The sequence below is a fragment of the Macaca nemestrina genome, chromosome X, assembly GCF_043159975.1.
Source record: "Macaca nemestrina isolate mMacNem1 chromosome X, mMacNem.hap1, whole genome shotgun sequence".
Classification (NCBI taxonomy): Eukaryota; Metazoa; Chordata; class Mammalia; order Primates; family Cercopithecidae; genus Macaca; species Macaca nemestrina.
This window is the reverse complement of record NC_092145.1, coordinates 20,920,688-20,941,154: the sequence shown is the minus strand read 5'-3', so window position 1 is coordinate 20,941,154 and position 20,467 is coordinate 20,920,688. Positions and strand designations below refer to the sequence as shown.

Here is a 20,467-nt window from a genome sequence, read left to right as displayed (position 1 = left end):
ATATGTACAATGTTACCCAAGCATCAGCTGAACACATTGTTTTTGTGGGCATCAAGTGGAGAGTGGGAGGTAGTCAGAGAAGCCAGAGATGCAACTTTGTGGTTACTTAACCAGCCTTGGAGTAAAATACGTTCCCAGCAAGCTGGGAAAAGAGATGGCGGGGGCCCACACCACTGCTCCCTAATACTGCTGGGAGTAGACACCCACTGCTGTTTCCTCCCAGGAAAAGTGAATGAACAACAAGGATCCTGTGTGCCTTCTCCTGCCACGGTATACACACTCACACACCCCCTCATACACAAGTCCTTTGTTGAGCCCTGAGGCAGGAAATGGGAAATTCAAAAGGAAGAGGCTGAGAAACCATTTTATTTCATTTCAGGGGGCTTCTCACCATCCCTTGAAGGAGGCAGCCCCGAGTGATATAGACCAGAACCCCTCTCACAGAGTCTTAGTTCACATCCTAGATATAAAACAGAGAACTTCCGGGGCTTAGAAGTTTTGTCTGTTGGGGGAAATCTCTGCAGACTCAAAAAGTAACCCAGGGTTGGCCTTATGGGTGTGGTGGATTTGTGTTTCAGTGAAGTGGACACAGAAAAGAGGTAAGTATATACATAAACACAAAAATCACAGGAAAAAACTCCAAAAACTCACTTGTGCTAGGTCTTGAGGGCCAGTCCAGCAGAAAGATACTTGCCTTTCTCCTTCAGACTTCGTTCTCAGTCTCGTTTTCTTTGTCCTCTGGAGTAGTGGGGAGATTTGGAGTTCATGAGGATGGACACACAGGCAGTGTGTGCCCCAAAGCCCTTGGTCAGGCAGTAATGCGGGCCTCAGGAATAGCTAGGGCTGTTTCCTCAGAGAACTGGTCATGTGAAAGGACAAAGGCTTTGGATCCTCAAAGGGCAAGAGGATTCCAGATGGAGCAAAAGCTTAAAGGCAAATCTGAGCAGGGTGGGTTGGCAGGGGTGCTAGGGATGAGGATGAGGCCTGGTTTGAACAGAAGGCTCAAGGCTGGGAGCATGAGAGGTGAGAGGGAAAAAAACCAGATTGTACTTGTCAGATACTGCAGGCTGTTGGCATGAGAACGTTCACTGCCCTTCCCTTAGGAAAAAAAAATGTTTGCAGACCGATGGGATTTTATGAACTGCAAGCTTTAGGACCCTGTCTGTTTAGTGGCCTTACCTCTGGGGAATAAATCTCTTGTCTTCAAAGATCTATATGGGTCCTAGGAAACCTGATTGAAGTTCTTTCCTGGATAAACTACAGTAAACCAGGACAACTGTGCCTGACATCCCACGAGTAAAACAAGGAGGTCTGTGCCTAGTTGTGCCTTGTTTAGGAAGGGAACATTCTGGAGGGAGCCACAAATCCCATCCGCTGCTCAGCCAGCCCTCTCAAATGTGTTAGGTTGAAGGTTCAGAAGAAATCCTCCACATGAGTTTTCTCCAAACTCCATCCAGGGCGAACTTCCACACTTAGCCTATTGTCCTCACTACATTGGTTATGACCTAGGCCTGATCTCAAAGGCAAAGCCTTGCTGGTTTCGGGAGAACTATTAGCACTGGGAACGCATGGGGCCAGGGGGCTCCCCACAGCTCAGCAGGCCCAGTGCTCCCTTTCTCTGCTCTTGGGACCTGCAGGAGTTAAAATGCAGGCTTAGTCCCCCACTCCACACCTGCAGAGGGGACAGCAAGCCTAATCTGCCCCCAATGGCTGGCATACAGGGGCCTCATTCACAATTCACTGTGTTTCAAGGCCTCTCACAGGCTGCTCTTCCATGGGCCTCTTTCTAACGACTTGCTACCGCGAACAGCAAGGCTGCTCTAATCTGGAAGATAGGTCTGAACCTCCCTCCCTCAGCACATTTTTAAGGAATGGCGTTCCCTCCCCTCTCTCTTTTTTTATCATCATCAAAATATATTCACAAAACACCCACATCTCTGTCCACGCTATAAATCAGGGTGGGGAACCTCTGGCCCACAGCCCAGATCTGGCCCTCAGCTTGATTCATCTGGCATGTGGGGGATACTGTACTTGCTGCCACAGCTGCAACCCAGAGAATAATGCCTCCCTCCCCACCACCTCCCACCCCCTGGATTGCTGGGGCCATCCCCTTCCAAATGGAGCCTCGAAAATAGCCAGACTCAGATGGGGGGTGGTGGCTCCTGTGGCTATTTCAGTTGCTATTAAACAGGAAATGGAACTACAAAGCCAAGGAGATGATTTTCATAATGAGAAAAGTCACCATTTTGTGACCATTTTACTAATTTCCAGGACTGGGCTGAGAAAGCGTATCACCTATATTTTCTTATTTAACCTTCCCAACCCTTTTGCACTAAGAACTCTTGTTTTCATCTGGAGGGTAGGAAGCAGGGGCTCAGGAACCTGCCTAGTGCCACGGCTCTAAGGAGCACAGCTGGGGATCAAATTCAGGCCCAGCTCACATCAGAGCCTCTGTAACCAGTAGCAACCTCTGTAACCTTACTGGCTGCTGGATAACTTGGAGGTGCTTGCTCTTACGAATTTTGTCTCGTATCTTCTGCTTGTCTCTGCAGTATATGCAATAACTATGTGGTTGTTCTGCAGTGACTATAAATTCTACTCCACTTACTTAAGTGTGACAACCTCTGCTCTAAAGATTTGTTTAAAAAAAACAAAAGAACTGAAGAAAGAATTAGAGGGTTGAAATAGTATTTAACAGAGTACCTAGAATTTTAAAAGGCAGTAAAGCTCTTCTCAAGTCCAGAGCCCAAAGAAATGGATTTGCCAGGAGGAGTTTATCACAAAGATTCCCCTTTCCTATTTGCTGATATAGGTCATAGTTAATAGGAAAGAGAGAGAGAAAGCAAGAAAGACAAGGGGGAGAGAGAGACAGAGAGAGAGAGAGAGAGAACACCCTTTGGTCTTACTCAACAAGATACCTCTTCAAACTCTCCGATGGTATCTCAACAGGTACAACTCCTCATCTCCTAAAAGGCTGCCTTGGGATGGCATCTCTGGACAGGTGAGCTGAAGCCCAAAATGTATGCCCCAACATAATATAGTATGCCTCTGCGCACCAAGAAAGAGGTTATAAATCCAGAATTACCCAGTAGTTGAAAGGCTAAAAACAAAAAGTGGGCAGCGGGTAAGTTCAGAGTCCCCAATGTCAGATAAACTGACTACCTTAAAAAAGAAAAAGAAAAAAGGGGCCGGGCATGGTGGCTCACCCCTGTAATCCCAGCACTTTGGGAGGCCGAAGCAGGCGGATCACAAGATTGAGAGATCGAGACCATCCTGGCCAACATGGTGAAACCCTGTTTCTACTAAAAATACAAAAATTAGCTGGGCGTGGTGGTGAGCGCCTGTAGTCCCAGCTACTCGGGAGGCTGAGGCAGGAGAATCGCTTGAACCTGGGAGGCAGAGGTTGCAGTGAGCTGAGATTGTGCCCCCGCACTCCAGCCTGGCGACAGAGCGAGACTCTGTTTCAAAAAAAAAGAAGAAGAAAAGGGAAATATAAGCTTTTGCCTGATATGAAATCTGCAAATACCATGGACCCACAATACCCTTTGCTGACACTCCAAGGCAGTAGACAACTGCTTGGGTTTAGGAAAAATCAGGGGGAACTCAAGACTGATCCAGGCAAGAGGCAGCTGCTTGGTGACAGAGCCCCAAACTGCCCCACCCCTGCTCCGACTCCTGCTTCTTAAGGCCCAAGTGACCAGAGGTATAGAATAAAAGAAAGGGTTGGCTGGGCCCCTGACCCCACCAACAGGGTGGTCTCTGAACCCGACAGCTGGTACAAACAGCCCTGGCAGTGTGATACTCCAAATGAGTACATCTTGTCCTCCCAAGATCCTTGGAAATCGAAGCTTTGCTATGCTCATTACTGAGAAGGCTCTGGCGCCCTTCAACCCATTTGTATCTCTTCAACCTCTCACTAAACATTTGTTGTCTGGCAGGCACAGCTGCAGGCTCCTAAAAGCCATGGCCCCAGACCTCTGGGAAGCTCCCCTGAAAGAGGTCAAGGTGAGGAGTATCCCAAAGGGCATTGTGTTGGATTCTGGAAGCAAGTGGACACCAGGACACCACAAGATTGATCACAAGAAATCCATGCCTCTGTTTTCAGAACTTGCTTGCATCTTTCCTCATGTGGCACCTAGAAGCCAGTAAGTTGGAGGAGATTGATTCTACCCAGAGAGAAGTCTACAAGAGTCTAAGGAAGTAAATCAAAATAGCAGTGCATCTAGCAGCCCGGTGACCTATTTCCTGAATTGGATGTTGGAATCATCTTCCCACAGAACAGCCAATTGTGATGTGTTAGTATTTTCATGCTGCGCAGCCCTCTGGCATGGAAGTGCTGCCCCATTCCTTCCCAAGGAAATTCCACTGCAGGCAATGTTATGATTAGTGGACTAATAACACTTGTCGTTGGAACACTCAGACAAAGCTGCAATGTGGACTGGCCTCCAAGTCCCTTAATCACCTATTTCATCATCTCGACACTGAAGCCCTGGCAATAGGGATGGACTTGTGGATCCCAATAATTAAGCAAAGGGACAGCTGCTTGCTTGCATGGGGATCTCCCTTCCTTCCATTCATAATCCCAAGCCGACCCGGGGTGTTAACTGGTGTGGTTACCACATCTAATACTGGATGGCAGCTAGAAAAAGAGATGCTGCAGGCTAATTCTGAAGCAAGTCACCTGCCTGTTCACTCCTAACATTCAGGCACACACAGTTTCCTTGTGATTAGCTTGCTGGAGTTCTGGACAGGGGCCAGGGGAGAGAGGCCAGGAAGTGTGTGTGTGCTAATGCACCTGCCCCTGATTGGGAGCACCACTGATCCCCAACATTCTAGCAGAGTGCTCCATTACCCTTCCTCCTGACATTGCATGGGCAGTTGGAAAGATGTGGAAGCTCTAACCATGCTGAGGTCTACGAAAAAGCCAGTTTGGTTTATGGGAAGTCAGGTGGGGGCGCCGAAAGGAAAGTCCACTCTATTCCTTTATTCTGGTTCCTTTTGATTGAACTTTGAACCAAATCGCAGTTAATTTGCTGAAGGCAGATGCTTATGGTGTTTGAATGAACTGATTTAAAAGTGAGCATGGATAAAAGGAGAATGGATAACACAGACAAGTAGGGGAGAGTGAGGCTGATGCAATCACAGAGGGAGGAAAAGAATCTTCAGGGACTTGCTGATTTCTCAGAACTGCCGGTTATCCTCACACCAGTGCACTTAACCTCCTTTGTGACTCTGAGAGCCATTGGGGCTTCTTGGCCACATCTTTGAGGGAAGAAACACATAAAGAGAAAACTAAGACTAGGGAAAGGGGAAGACTAGTGAGAGCAAGACAGAGAGGGTGAGAAAAAAGAAAATAAAAAGGAGAAAGGTCAATTATTGTTGGAAGGTGTCGTGTTAACAGCGATGTCTGCAAGCCCTTAGCAGAAGCACTGGAGCTCTGGGGTGCCTGGAACTGGCTTCAGGGAGAAACACTTTCCCAGTGCACAGTATTCAATTATTTGAAACACATCAGCAGTTCTCTCGAAAACAAGACACAAGGCAGACAATCCTCAGCTATTTTATTCCCACAGATGTTCTGTTCTATCTCCAAGGTTCCTGACATAACTACACTGTTCTTGGGGTTCAAACGGGCTCGTTCCCAGGGTGAGACAACTGCACCTAAGCCAAGTGAGCAAATCCCAGGTTTCCAGCCCCCCTGGACCCAGGTACCCAGAGAAAAGAATTGCTTCTGCTCTCTTCCCCACCCTCTCTGGGAAGTACAAACTGTCTGGGTGACCAGACAGCTCATGGAGCAAAGGCTCAAACATTTTCTGGGAAAGTCCCACCCCAATCTCTTTCCCACTGACCTTTCCAAAATTCATTTGGCTTTGTTTTTGGGCTCCACAAGTTATGAAAGTTAGCTTCCAGGGGAGCCAGAGATGAGGCATTCCCAATGTGGGATTTAGAACTCTTCATTTCTACCAAAGTGCCAGAGTAGAGTTTTGGGGCTGTTGTTTCTCCCTCATATTTAGACAATGACGCAAAACCTGTTGATTTGTTTAGACACAATTGTCCCTCAGCAGGACAGATGGTATTCAACAGAATGGAATAATTAGGAGATTTAAAAGAAATAATTATGTGGGAAAATATGGTTGGAGTCAAACATGCCTGGTAATCTATATGAGGAATTCTGGTTTAAAATGTGGGTAAAATTTATCATTGTAGATTCTGTTCCTTGTTATCCTGAAGGATAACTCCTTATCGATAAGAGATGTTTCATGTCGTGCCGTTAAAGACAAACATGATGTTTTAAGACTCGTGGGAACAGTGACATGAAATGTTCAGTTTATTTTCATCTCTTCCTGGGGAAACTGAAGTTCCTGGTGAAACAACTTTACGAGGCAACGACTTAATGACACTAAATGGTTTTTAAAAAATAACACAGCAGGGTGGGAGTGTGTGTGAAAGGGACTGTTTTGTTAAATTGATTTTTTTATTCAACTTCGAGGTAGCTATGGTTTTTCATAGCTCAGGGTCCAAAAGTGGGAACTGTTTTTTGAAACAGACACTTCTTGAAATGCAAGCTTCATGTGCAATGCCCTTTCCTAGGCAACATCACTCCTATGCCTACACTGGTGAGGATGAGAGAGCCTGCCTTCAACACTATCCCAAGCCAGCTGACTGCTAGAGCAAACAGGAAGCCTCAGTGCAGGGAGGAAGCTGGTTAATTCCAGCTAATGCTCTTGGCCACATGGCTTACCTCTTGCCTCTCTCCATAGCCAATGCTACCAAGCTCTCTTTTACTTGTGTGATCTGACAAAGACAATGCAGCAAGTTTTTGGGGTGCCTGAGCCAGAATGGCAATGTACAATAAGATTTGCCCCATTCAAAAGGTCGGGAACCAGGAGAAATTCTGTTTTTTGGATTACTGGATTTGGGATTATTATTTGCATTTTATTTAAGTGAGGCATTACTTAAATCTGGTCTTGATTTCAAAGATTAATTCTAACTTAAAAAATCTATAATTCTTTGGCATTGTCTACTGAAGCTGAACATACACATATCCTAGGACCTAAAAATTCCACCCCTAGGTATACCCAGTGGAAATATATGCACATTTGCCCCAAGACACAAATACAGCAATATTCATAACCACATTATCATAATGGTAACACTGAAAGTAATTCAAAGGCCTTCAAAAGTCGAATGGATCATTGTGATAAAGTCATTCAGGCTGTGTGCAGTGGCTCATGCCTGTAATCCCAGCACTTTGTGAGGCCGAGGCGGGCGGATCACCTGAGGTCGGAAGTTCAAGACCAGCCTGACCAACATGGAGAAACCCTGTCTCTACTAAAAATACAAAATGAGCCAGTCGTGGTGGCACATGTCTGTAATCCCAGCTACTCGGGAAGCTGAGGCAGGTGTATCACTTGAACCCAGGAGGTGGAGGTTGTGGTGAGCTGAGATCGCGCCATTGCACTCCAGCCTAGGCAACAAGAGTTAAATTCTGTCTCCAAAAAAAAAAAAAAAAAAAAAAAGTCATTCAATAGAATACTATACTGCAATGACAGTCAATGATCAACAGCTGTAAGCAACCATGGAGATCTCACAAGCATGATGTTAAGCAAAAGAAGACAAACACAAAAGAGTATATCCTGTATGATTCTATTTATAGAAAACTGAATTGCATGCAAAGCTAATCTATGCTTTTAGAAGTCAGGACAGTGGTTACCTTTGACATGGAAGTCACTGGGAGGGGTGTTAGGTTGAATGGCGGCCCCAGAAAAGATATGTCCATGTCCTAGAAGTTGTGAATGTGGCCTTCTTTGGGAAAAGGGCCTTTGTAGATGTAACTAAGTTAAGGCTCTCAAGATAAGTTCATCCTGGATTATCTGAGTGGGCCCTAAATACAATGACAAGTATCATTATAAGAGATGGCAAAGGAGAAGGCACAGAAGAGGGAGAAGCAGAAGGCCATGTGACGACAGAGGCAGAGAATTCTGGAGTGATGCAGCCACAAGCCAAGGAATGCCTGGAGCCACTAGCTCCAAGAAGGAAGAGGCAAGGAAGGATTCTCCCCTACAGCCCTTGGAGGAAACACAGCCCTGCTGACACCTTGATTTCAGACTTCTGGCCTCTAGAACTGCAAAGGAATACATTTCTGTTGTTTTAAGCCATGAAATTTGTAGTAATGTGTTATGGCAACCGCAGAAACTAATATAAGGAAAGTGTTCTGTTTCTTGATCTGAGTATTGGTTACACGGTTATGTTCATTTTGTAAAAATCCAAGTTGTACACTAACGATTTGTGTACTTTTTGACATGGATATTATGCTTTGATAACAATTTTATTTTAAAAAATCTATCATTCTATAATCCAGTTTCCAATTACCCACCACTTTGGATAAAACAGAAGCTGACTTTATGAGGTTTTATTGTTTATGTTTAAGACATACTTCACAATAGCAGAGCCTTTTTACCAAATCAAAAAAGTATACCCGTAACAAATGTATGTTCATAGTCTTTCCCTCCACTGTAGTACGGTGAGGAGAACTTTGAAAGAAAAAATGTCAGAAGCAATGAGCAAGCATCTAATTTTCATACTTTCCTTTTTGTTAAATTAGGTAGCAAGGTAGTTTAGGGGTAACAAGTCTCTGAGACAGGAACTGTCTGGAAATTTTGGATAAGGAATAGACATACCCAATCACCGAGGAGGGAGAGAGTAACACCACCTTATTTTTGCTCAAAGCAGTTCAACTGTGACCCCTTTGTGGTAAACAACAATGATAATAAGCCAACTCCTAACCCCACCTTATTTGGCAATTTTGTAATGGGTGGAAGAAGCACTGTATATAGTTTGTCTGTTATTTAGAATGAGATGCAGAGATGGTGTCCTCTGTCTTGGGGAAAAAAAAAAAAAAGAACACACTTGGCAGCCGGTAAACAGTAAACCAGTGGAGGTTTCAGATTTTTCCAAAAGAATGAGATGCCTCCACACTGAGCATGTTTCCCATTTTCCACTCCCTCCAATCTCAGGCAGATGATTTTGAACGTGCACTCTCCTCTCACTGACTTGGAAGAAGTTAGCCCTTGCCAGAACTGTGGACTCAAGAAGAAAGCCAAGTGCAGATGGAAGTGGCTGTGGAGAGCAGGCCTGAATTCCCTCAGCAGGGATTACTGAGGAACAAAGCTGGCAGAGTGGGGATTTCAAACAGTCACAGGTGCAGGGGCTGGGTGGGGGATGGGCAGTGGGAAGAGCCTTTTTCCACCCTCATGCAGTCAGTTCTTATGTATGGCTGTCTAAAGGGGGCCACTGCTGCCTAAATCCAGGTATTGAATATGTAAGTTCAAAGAGACCTCATCACTGAAGATGGGCAGACAGGCTTACTGTTCCCTCGACAACAGAGTTGACACTTCCTGATTATCCCTGCCCAGGCACCGAGAGCACAGGACTGTGGCTGCACACCCTGGAGCATGGAGTGCGAAGTAAGGAAGACAACAGTGGGCTGGGCCGGGTGGCTCAAGCCTGTAATCCCAGGACTTTGGGAGGCTGAGGCGGGCGGATCACCCGAGGTCAGGAGTTCGAGACCAGCCTGGCCAACATGGTGAAACCCCATCTCTACTAGAAATACAAAAATGAGTTGGGCGTGGTGGCGCATGCCTGTAGTCCCAGCTACTTGGGAAACTGAGGCAGGCGAATGACTTGAACCCAGGAGGCAGAGGTTGCAGTAAGCAGAGATCACACCACTGCACTCCAGCCTGGATGACAGAGCGAGACTCTGTCTCAAAAACAAAAAAAAAAAAAAAAAAAGAAAAGAAAAGAAAAGAAAAAAGAAAAAAAGACAACAGTGGTTTTCTCCTTTCAACTCTGAGAGGGTGTTTTTAAAGTCCAAAGTAGGAATCAATAAAGTTTTGGCAATGGTCTCAGTGCTGACTTCCTTAAGGGGCTAAATTAGGTTCAAATTGATGACTCCTCTGTCCTCTCCTGCATTGGAATCCTCAAATGTGTGTGTTTTGTTCCATTTGGATGTCCTGTCTTTCCCCTTTTAGGATGTAAGCTACAGCAAGGGCTGGGCCTCCTTTTTCTGTTGTCGCCTTCTAGCTGTTGTCATCTACAGGCAGTTGTTAATGTAAAAAGAAAGAAAAAGGAAAGAAAGAGAGAGAAAAAGAAAAGAAAACAGAAACAGAAAGACAAGAAAATAAAAACAAAGACAGAAGTGAAATAGCACGTTTCACAGCACGCCACTCTAGGATGGCCACAACAGTGACTTCTTCAGCAAGAAGAAAAACCATGCTCAAGGATTTGTTTGAGAGGGATTAATGTGAAATTACGGGACAAAGAGAAAAAAAAAAATCCCACCTAGAAGATGTAACAGAAAGGCAATGTTTGTGAGGCCAGATAATAACTAACTGACTTGAAAAGAAGTCAAAACATTAGGTAATGCAAAATTCTAAGCCTGAAACCTTGACTCTAACATATATTGCATGTTTTTTTCCTAATTCAGTTTTGTCTGTATGACATTCCGGCCAAATGTTCTAACCAAAAGCCCTTGGGGAAAGACTGAACATGAGACAATAGTTCATAATTCAATTCCATCAGCATTCACTGAATGCTTACTATGGGCTCCACTTTCTGTATGGTGCTGTGGGGAATGTGTAGAAAGCAGAAAATACAGTCAATGCCTGAAAGAAACTTGTCATTTTGTTGTCGGGGAGAGAAGACCTCCAAACATAAAACAATTAAAATAATTTAATTAGAAAATAAAGACGTAGTAAAGAACCAAAAGAAACATAAGTTACAGCAAAGATGTATGGTTCCGGCAAGAATGAATAATTAAACACCATAAAAATTCTGAAAACAGTAAGGAGAGGTCTGCAGGATGCAAATCAGGTAGACTCCTGGGATGTAGGGACAAGGCCAGCCAATGTCACTCTCTGAAAGAAGAAAAACTCCAGCCATTGATGCTATTAAGACTAGGGTACTATCTCAAAATCAGCAAGAGACTGAGTGGTTTCTAAAATCTCAACCATAAGGGATCAATTTAAAGGACTAACCAATACGAAATCAGTTATCTTGATGTGGTTGTGACGAAAGTTTTTGGTAACCGAACGTGAATAGCGAATAAGGACATCTGGATTGTAAGACGTTCTCAGCAAGTGTGTGGCATTGTTTAAGGAAGAGGACGTAAGTTCTTTAGGCCATCAGAAAGATACATTTTGGGCCGGGCACGATGGCTCATGCCTGTAATCCCAGCACTTTGGGAGGCCGAGGCAGGTGGATCACCTGAGGACAGGAATTCGAGACCAGCCTCGCCAACATACTGAAATCCCGTCTCTACTAAAAATACAAAAATTAGCCGGGTGTGGCACACGCCTGTAATCCCAGCTACTAGGGAGGCTGAGGCAGGAGAATTGCTTGAACCAAGGGGGCGGAGGTTTCAGTGAACCAAGATCATGCCACTGCACTCCAGCCTGAGTAACATAGAGAGACTCCATCTCAAAAAATAATAAAAAAAAAAGGTATATTTTGGATGGGACCAGAGGAAACAACCTAAATGCTACTCTTCTCCCCGCTCCCTTGGTTATGATTCCTTAAAGAATAGTGGATACCCTAAAATCGTATCAGGTGACCCCGCCACTTATTACCCATGTAGCCTTGGGGATTGACTTCATTTCTCCAAGCCTCTGTTGCCACCGCTATAAAATGGGAATTATCGTAATACCTGTCCCCACTGGGTTATAGTGAGGATTCAATGAAGTAATACATGTTGAGTGCTTAGCACACGGCCAGCCACATAGCAAGGGCTCAGTATATTGTTTTTGTCAATCGGAATAACCTCCTGATTGTCACTAAAGGCTAGATAAACTACTTATGAGTTTTGGCTTTGGACTCAGATAGATCAAAGTCTACCTGTTGACTCCCTGTGCTCTGCTGTTTATAAGCTACGTGACTTTGGGCAAACTAGGCTGTTGGTTATTATTACTTTTGCTGTTTGTTATTTTTTTACTACCAGCCTGGGTTCCTAGGTACCTTGATACTGGGATTGGAAGTTGGAGGACACAAGTATTTCAGGTCCTGGAAAGACACATCCTCCTTGTCATTGAATAAATCGGTGTTCCAGATTATAGTCTCTTCTGAGTCCAGTGTGTGTGTATCAGTCTCCCAGAGTCTCCACCAGGTGATCTGGGAGTTCCTGTCTCAGGGACAAGCCAGCCTCTCTTGTCACCATCTACCTTCCAAAATGAGGAAGCTACTGGCTCATAAAACTAGAAATCCAGAGGCACATGGCTTCAGGGCCGACATAATTCTGTGGCCTTGGTTCCTTTTCCCCACTCTTCTCTTTGTCCTGGCCTCCTACTCCAGTTGACTTTACCCTCAAGCTTGAGTGAGATGTCTGCAGCAGTTGCAGACCTCACACTCATGTATGACAACATATGGAGTGAGAGAGAACTCTTTTTTTTTTTTTTTGAGACGGAGTCTCGCTCTGTCGCCCAGGCGGGAGTGCAGTGGCCGGATCTCAGCTCACTGCAAGCTCCGCCTCCCGGGTTCACGCCATTCTCCTGCCTCAGCCTCCTGAGTAGCTGGGACTACAGGCGCCCGCCACCTCGCCCGGCTAGTTTTTTGTATTTTTTAGTAGAGACGGGGTTTCACCGTGCTAGCCAGGATGGTCTCGATCTCCTGACCTCGTGATCCGCCCGTCTCGGCCTCCCAAAGTGCTGGGATTACAGGCTTGAGCCACCGCGCCCGGCCGAGATCTCTTTCTTAACAATGAGGAAGCTTTCCTCAGAAACCCACTGCACACTTTCCTTCATCTGTCATTGATATGAATTTAGTCATATGCCCATTCCCAAGTCAATCGTTGTAGCAAGGTATAGCTGAAAAATCCAGGGACATGGCATTACCAAGATTGGCTCAGGCTAATCAGGCTCCACCCACTGGAGCTGGAAGGAATCCCCAAAACTATACTTATATTAAACAATGTAAGAGGTAAAATGGATGGTGGAATATCAAACCACAATGGCTACCATCTTAAGTGTAGGAGATCTGTACTTCTTAATGTTACAGATAATGAAAAATAACCCTACCGGCAAACCGGATTCAGCAACACATCAAAAAGCTTATCCACCATGATCAAGTGGGCTTCATCCCTGGGATGCAAGGCTGGTTCAACATTCGCAAATCAATAAACATAATCCAGCATATAAACAGAACCAAAGACAAGAACCACATGATTATCTCAATAGATGCAGAAAAGGCTTTTGACAAAATTCAACAGCCCTTCATGCTAAAAACGCTCAATAAATTCGGTATTGATGGAACGTACCTCAAAATAATAAGAGCTATTTATGACAAACCCACAGCCAATATCATACTGAATGGGCAAAAACTGGAAAAATTCCCTTTGAAAACTGGCACAAGACAGGGATGCCCTCTCTCACCACTCCTATTCAACATAGTGTTGGAAGTTCTGGCTAGGGCAATTAGGCAAGAGAAAGAAATCAAGGGTATTCAGTTAGGAAAAGAAGAAGTCAAACTGTCCCTGTTTGCAGATGACATGATTGTATATTTAGAAAACCCCATTGTCTCAGCCCAAAATCTCCTTAAGCTGATAAGCAACTTCAGCAAAGTCTCAGGATACAAAATTAATGTGCAAAAATCACAAGCATTCTTATACACCAGTAACAGACAAACAGAGAGCCAAATCAGGAATGAACTTCCATTCACAATTGCTTCAAAGAGAATAAAATACCTAGGAATCCAACTTACAAGGGATGTAAAGGACCTCTTCAAGGAGAACTACAAACCACTGCTCAGTGAAATAAAAGAGGACACAAACAAATGGAAGAACATACCATGCTCATGGATAGGAAGAATCAATATCGTGAAAATGGCCATACTGCCCAAGGTAATTTATAGATTCAATGCCATCCCCATCAAGCTACCAATGAATTTCTTCACAGAATTGGAAAAAACTGCTTTAAAGTTCATATGGAACCAAAAAAGAGCCCGCATCTCCAAGACAATCCTAAGTCAAAAGAACAAAGCTGGAGGCATCACGCTACCTGACTTCAAACTATACTACAAGGCTACAGTAACCAAAACAGCATGGTACTGGTACCAAAACAGAGATATAGACCAATGGAACAGAATAGAGTCCTCAGAAATAATACCACACATCTACAGCCATCTGATCTTTGACAAACCTGAGAGAAACAAGAAATGGGGAAAGGATTCCCTATTTAATAAATGGTGCTGGGAAAATTGGCTAGCCATAAGTAGAAAGCTGAAACTGGATCCTTTCCTTACTCCTTATACGAAAATTAATTCAAGATGGATTAGAGACTTAAATGTTAGACCTAATACCATAAAAATCCTAGAGGAAAACCTAGGTAGTACCATTCAGGACATAGGCATGGGCAAAGACTTCATGTCTAAAACACCAAAAGCAACGGCAGCAAAAGCCAAAATTGACAAATGGGATCTCATTAAACTAAAGAGCTTCTGCACAGCAAAAGAAACTACCATCAGAGTGAACAGGCAACCTACAGAATGGGAGAAAATCTTTGCAATCTACTCATCTGACAAAGGGCTAATATCCAGAACCTACAAAGAACTCAAACAAATTTACAAGAAAAAAACAAACAACCCCATCAAAAAGTGGGCAAAGGATATGAACAGACATTTCTCAAAAGAAGACATTCATACAGCCAACAGACACATGAAAAAATGCTCATCATCACTGGCCATCAGAGAAATGCAAATCAAAACCACAATGAGATACCATCTCACACCAGTTAGAATGGCGATCATTAAAAAGTCAGGAAACAACAGGTGCTGGAGAGGATGTGGAGAAATAGGAACACTTTTACACTGTTGGTGGGATTGTAAACTAGTTCAACCATTATGGAAAACAGTATGGCGATTCCTCAAGGATCTAGAACTAGATGTACCATATGACCCAGCCATCCCATTACTGGGTATATACCCAAAGGATTATAAATTATGCTGCTATAAAGACACATGCACTCGTATGTTTATTGCAGCACTATTCACAATAGCAAAGACTTGGAATCAACCCAAATGTCCATCAGTGACAGATTGGATTAAGAAAATGTGGCACATATACACCATGGAATACTATGCAGCCATCAAAAAGGATGAGTTTGTGTCCTTTGTAGGGACATGGATGCAGCTGGAAACCATCATTCTTAGCAATCTATCACAAGAACAGAAAACCAAACACCGCATGTTCTCACTCATAGGTGGGAACTGAACAATGAGATCACTTGGACTCAGGAGGGGGAACATCACACACAGGGGCCTGTCATGGGGAGGGGGGAGGGGGGAGGGATTGCATTGGGAGTTATACCTGATGTAAATGACAAGTTGATGGGTGCAGCACACCAACATGGCACAAGTATACATATGTAACAAACCTGCACGTTATGCACATGTACCCTACAACTTAAAGTATAATATTAATAAATAAATTTAAAAAAAAAAAAAAAAAAAAAAAAAAAAAGAAAAATAACCCTACCATAAAGAATTGGCCAGTCCCTGAAAGCCAGTTGAAGTTAAGGTCTATCTCAGTGACCTCTTTGGAACTATAGTCATATCCGCAGTAACAGGAATGTCACTGCCTGGAAAAACAGGGTCCTTTTCTAAAATGGGCTTTCCCTTCTGGCCAGACTCCTTGGTCCAGAACTGCAGTTGATAGGATCTTTGGGAGAGGTTTCCTTGGCCTTTTGTTTGAATATTGTGCCCCCTTTATGATTCTATACATGAAAAGGAAACCAGCCCTTTCCAGCTATGTCAGGACCCTGATTAATGCCTCAGTAGCAAGCACTACCCAAACCACAGTAAGTCCAGTTCCTTCCTTTCCCAGAAGGAAGCTAACATGCTCTCCCTTTGTTGCAAGGTGCTGGGTTAGAAAACACCAGCATTAGTTTCAGAGGGAGGTAAGTAATCCCTAAAATCTGTTCCCCTCCCCACCTCTCCCTTGTTTTTGTTGAATTTAAAATGAATCAGCTTGAGAATTGAAGATTCACCCATGCCAAGGTTGAGGATAACACACATTGACACAGGCAAAGCCAGATTACTTGCAGTGCTCAGTGTGACACTCTGTTCTGGAGGGTATACAATCAAAGGCCTGTGGCCTGAGGTTCAGTTCCCATCATCAGCTTCCTCCTTGACCTGTTTTTAATTTTTCAAAACTCCCACCCCTCTTGCAGAATAGTTTCACTTCCTTGCCTGACCTCTGCTTTGTCTTGCTGGGCAGGTTGCCTTGTTCTCCTTCAGCTGGCCAGGCTGGCTGGCTGCCTCATTGTCCCAAGAGACAGGAAGGCACCCTTTACATCTCTCTGCTGTTGGTCCATTTTTACTGCCTTTCTGGAGTTAACATCAAGGACTTTAAAAACATCTTGGTAAAGGCAGATGTAGAGGCTAGATAGGATTGTGGTCACCTTGGCCCTCATTTTTCTTGCTGCTTACAGAGTAGGAAAATTGAATGCTGTTTTTGGACTTGACCCAATACTTCTTCTGTCCAGAAAGCCCATAACTCACTCTCCAATGACTTGTTTGGCTCCACTGGCCATATCACGTATCATATATTATAGATGATATATCACAGTCATTGGCAAAGTTAACTGATGCCCAGGCTCCACTCACAGATCCCAGCGTCGAGACTGCCAGAGGTAACCATACATTAACATTAGTGAGACATGGTGGGCTGTTAAACCAATCTGTACAATTTGAGGTGAAAGGGTGGAAGTGAATAGACTTCCAAGTCTCTTGGATTAGTATCAGTATAATTTCTTTTGGACTGTAAATACTTCAAAAGATCGTATTTTCTACATTGCTTGGATTTTGTTTTTCAAATTATGTGAATATTGTTTACAGAACATTGTGCTCAATGTTCAAGGGGCTACAAGGGTTTCAGTAAGGGATACAGGCCACATGCTTTGGAAAAAATAAAAACAGCCCAAGGCAGTATATGCTAAGAGGAATGGTATAGAGTAGGCTATAAGGGTGACAGAAGCACAGAGGACTTTATCCTTAGTTGATGTGTAACAGCTTAAACTCATTTCTAAGCATTGCCCTTAGGCCTTCTCATTCAGGACAATGACATACTCTGGGAGAGGTGGGGTGGAACACCATCGACCACCTAGAGTTAAATGAAACCTCTCATTAACCCATGGCCAACAGGCACCAAGAGCAGCCTGTTTAGTTGCTTGTTTCCTGTGGCTAACGCGGGCCTATCCAGGAGGCCAAAAGAGCATATGCCCAAAGGTTTGTGTGGCAGCTTGCATTCTGATGGAGAAGAGAAGATAAATGAGGAGGGGGTGGGGAAAGTGGTGACCTGACCTCCCTGGGAAACACCCTGCTATATTTCGAGTCGCCCGGTCACTCAGCTTAATGATTTTAAAAGAAGACATTATTTTGTTCAGTGGCCTGTAGTGAAATTTGCACTCTGCCAAGGAAGAGAAAATAAATGTGTGTGGGAGTGGGGAAATAGTAGGGACCTCCTTGGGAAATTCTCTGCTAGTCACTCAGCTTATTAATTTTTAAAAGAGACATCATGGGATCAGAAAGAGAACCCTGGCCTGAGAGTCAGGAAACTTGCTGTGTGGTGGGCCTGTTAGCAGCTGCAGGGAGAATATCAGCCTCTCGGAACCCCAAAGAGGCATTCATAATGATGATAATGCCACCAACATTACAATGTACACTACTTAACACTTTTCAAAGCACTTTTGGATTCACTACCATAAAATCATAGAATATTAAGAGCCAGAAAAGGACTTTGAAATTATCCAGTATGGCTTCCCACCCTAGACAAGAAGCCCTGTGAGAAAGCCAGTTTAGCAAGTAGCACGATCTCCATTTTAAAGAAAAACAAACAGGATTTAGAGTTTAAGGCCAAGGTGATCCAGTCAGTTAGTGACAAAACTGGCCTTAGATACGCTAATCCCAGGTTCTCTCTATGCTATCACATGTCTAGGCAACATGATGAAACCCTTTCTCTACAAAAAATACAAAAAGTAGGCGGGCGTGGTGGCACCTGCCTGTAGTCCTAACTACTCGGGAGGCTGAGGCATAAGGATTGTTGAGCATGAGAGGTGGAGGCTGCAGTGAGCCAAGATCGTGACACTGCATTCCAGCCTGGGTGACAGTGTGAGACTCTGACTCAAAACAAAACAAAACAAACAAACAAAAATCAACAACAACAAACAGGCATGGTGACGTTTGCCTGTAGTCCCAGCTACTCGGGAGGCTGCAGTGGGAGGATCCCTTGAACCTGGGAGGTTGAGGCTGCAGTAAGACATGTTCGTGCCACCGCACTCCAACCTGGGCGACAGAAGAAAACAAGAACCAAATGCCTACACAGAAATATCCACAGGACTGACGAGGTAGTCAAAGAGTGCACTTGTTTCTGAAGTTAAAAATTTGAGCTTGTTGAGATATTTCTATAAAAAAATCAAGATTTTAAATTGCTGCCTAATACCTGGATTTTAAAGAAAACTCTGTTCAGTTCATAATTAGTTCTTTTTGTGTTATTAACATATAGAAAAATACTAGCTGATCAGTTTCCATTTCTATCTGCTCATTCCTTTAATTTTTCTCCTTTCCCACAAATAGAAGCTGTATTGCAATAAGCATATCTTGCCCCTGGCCTCCATTCCAAGAACATCTGGAAATAGTGTTAGTTAAATAGCAATGGGCTTACACAGAGCTATAATTTTTCTAGCTATAAGGAAGCCCCCACCATCCCCACTCCTATCACCAGAGAGGCGTGGGTGAGCTACCCCAAAGCTCTTTTGCTTGGAGAACAAGAGGAGAACAAGCAATGGAATCTTGCAGATAACCCTAACCAAACACCACCCAGGCAGAAGGGCCCTAACCTGTCGAGTGAGATTCCTCCAGATACATTTTATACTATCAAGGTTTAAATTCATCAGAAAAAAAACTAATGCAATTTATCAGAAAATGTTTAAGAGAGAGTAACAGAGCTGCTGGGATATACTCAAATATAACTTTCTAAGCCTAAATTGCATAATATCCTTTTTCCAGATCCTTTTAGTTTGTTTCTTATTCCAGAAAGAACCTTATATGGAACTGCACCCATTTGGCTCAGTACAAATTTGGCCCACGTTGAGCCTCTTAGACTTGGCCCACCACAAACTCATGCTGTCAACCACAGTTTGGTTCCCATCACTGCCCAGTTGTTCCTGATATACCGTATGCTGTGAATATCCCAATCTTTCTCCTTGGGCCCCCAAGTCTTCTTCCTCTCAACTCTCCCATTTTTAGTAGATGAGCTTGACAATTGGGTTGCTGAAAACATTTACGCTATGGGTCTGAACTCTCCTAGCTATTGGAGATGCGAGAGCATCTCTAATTAGATGAAGATTTTTCCTAAATACTAAGTTACTGCCTCCTACTCTGCTCTAGAATTCATTTCTTCCCACTTTCTCATTCCCACATTTATTTTCTTCTTTTAGACCTCTGCTGTTCTAGATAGTAACCTCTTGCCACGTGTGGCTATTTAAATGTAAATGAATTATGATTGGGTGCAGTGGCTGAAGCCTGTAATCCCAGCACTTTGGGGAGCCGAGGCAGGCGGATCACCTGAGGTCAGCAGTTCAAGACCAGCCTGGCCAACATGGTGAAACCCTGTCTCTAATAAAAATACAAAAAAAAAAAAAAAAAATTGCCTGGTGTGGAGGTGCCACCTGTAGTCCCAGCTACTCAGGAGGGGGAGGCAGGAGAATCGCTTGAACCTAGGAGGCAGAGGTTACAGTGAGCCAAGACCATGCCACCGCACTCCAACCTGGGCAACACAGCAAGGCTATGTCTCAAAAAAAAAAAAAAAAAAAAAAAAAAAGAAAAGAAAAATGTAAATGAATTATAATGAAATAAAACTAAAAATTTAGTTTATTGATTGTGCTAGCCACATTTCAAGTACTCAACAGCCACGTGGTGCTAGCGGCTGCTGAATGGGATGGTGCAAATGTATATAATTTCCATCGTCGTGGAAAGTTCTAGTGGACAGCACTGCTCACCAGGGACCTCTGATTTATTTCCTATCCCATGGGCTCTTCAATCTCATGCAGACAGCTGCATCACCATCAACAACAACAACATCAACAACTGCTCCACAAGTGACCCTCCTACCCTTCCAGCTACCAGTCTCTAGAATGCCGCCAAACTTTTAGAATGAATGCTGCTTTCCTTTCTTGCTCCTCTGCAATCTGTCTTCTGACCTTCTCGACAGAAATAAAGCCACCAAAGACTTTTGGGGCATCTTCTACCATTTTATTTTCATTCATCACCCTCCTAAAAATGTCTCCTCTCTATCCTGTTCCTCCCATCTCTTGTCCCTGGCACGCTACCATTGCTGAAGAAGTGTTGGTTAAATAAGACAATAAGCTTCCCTCCTTGATCATTCACTCCTCCAGGATCCTTCATCCTACATTTCCCTTCTGTTGCA

At 43.9% G+C, this 20,467-nt stretch overlaps 1 protein-coding gene across 2 annotated transcripts in view; it reads right to left on the bottom strand.

Moving 5' to 3' along the window:
- Positions 1 to 20,467, bottom strand: part of LOC105481414 (placenta enriched 1) — a 201,278-nt gene that overhangs the window by 168,619 nt on the left and 12,192 nt on the right. Inside the window, exon 1 of one of the 2 annotated variants that reach the window (XM_011741004.2) lies at positions 652 to 884. The exons of the other annotated variant lie outside the window; for it this stretch is intronic. The gene's annotated coding sequence lies outside the window, so the exon portion shown is untranslated. Of the gene's footprint in view, positions 1 to 651; positions 885 to 20,467 lie in introns of those variants that run through there. 2 annotated transcript variants of the gene reach the window in all.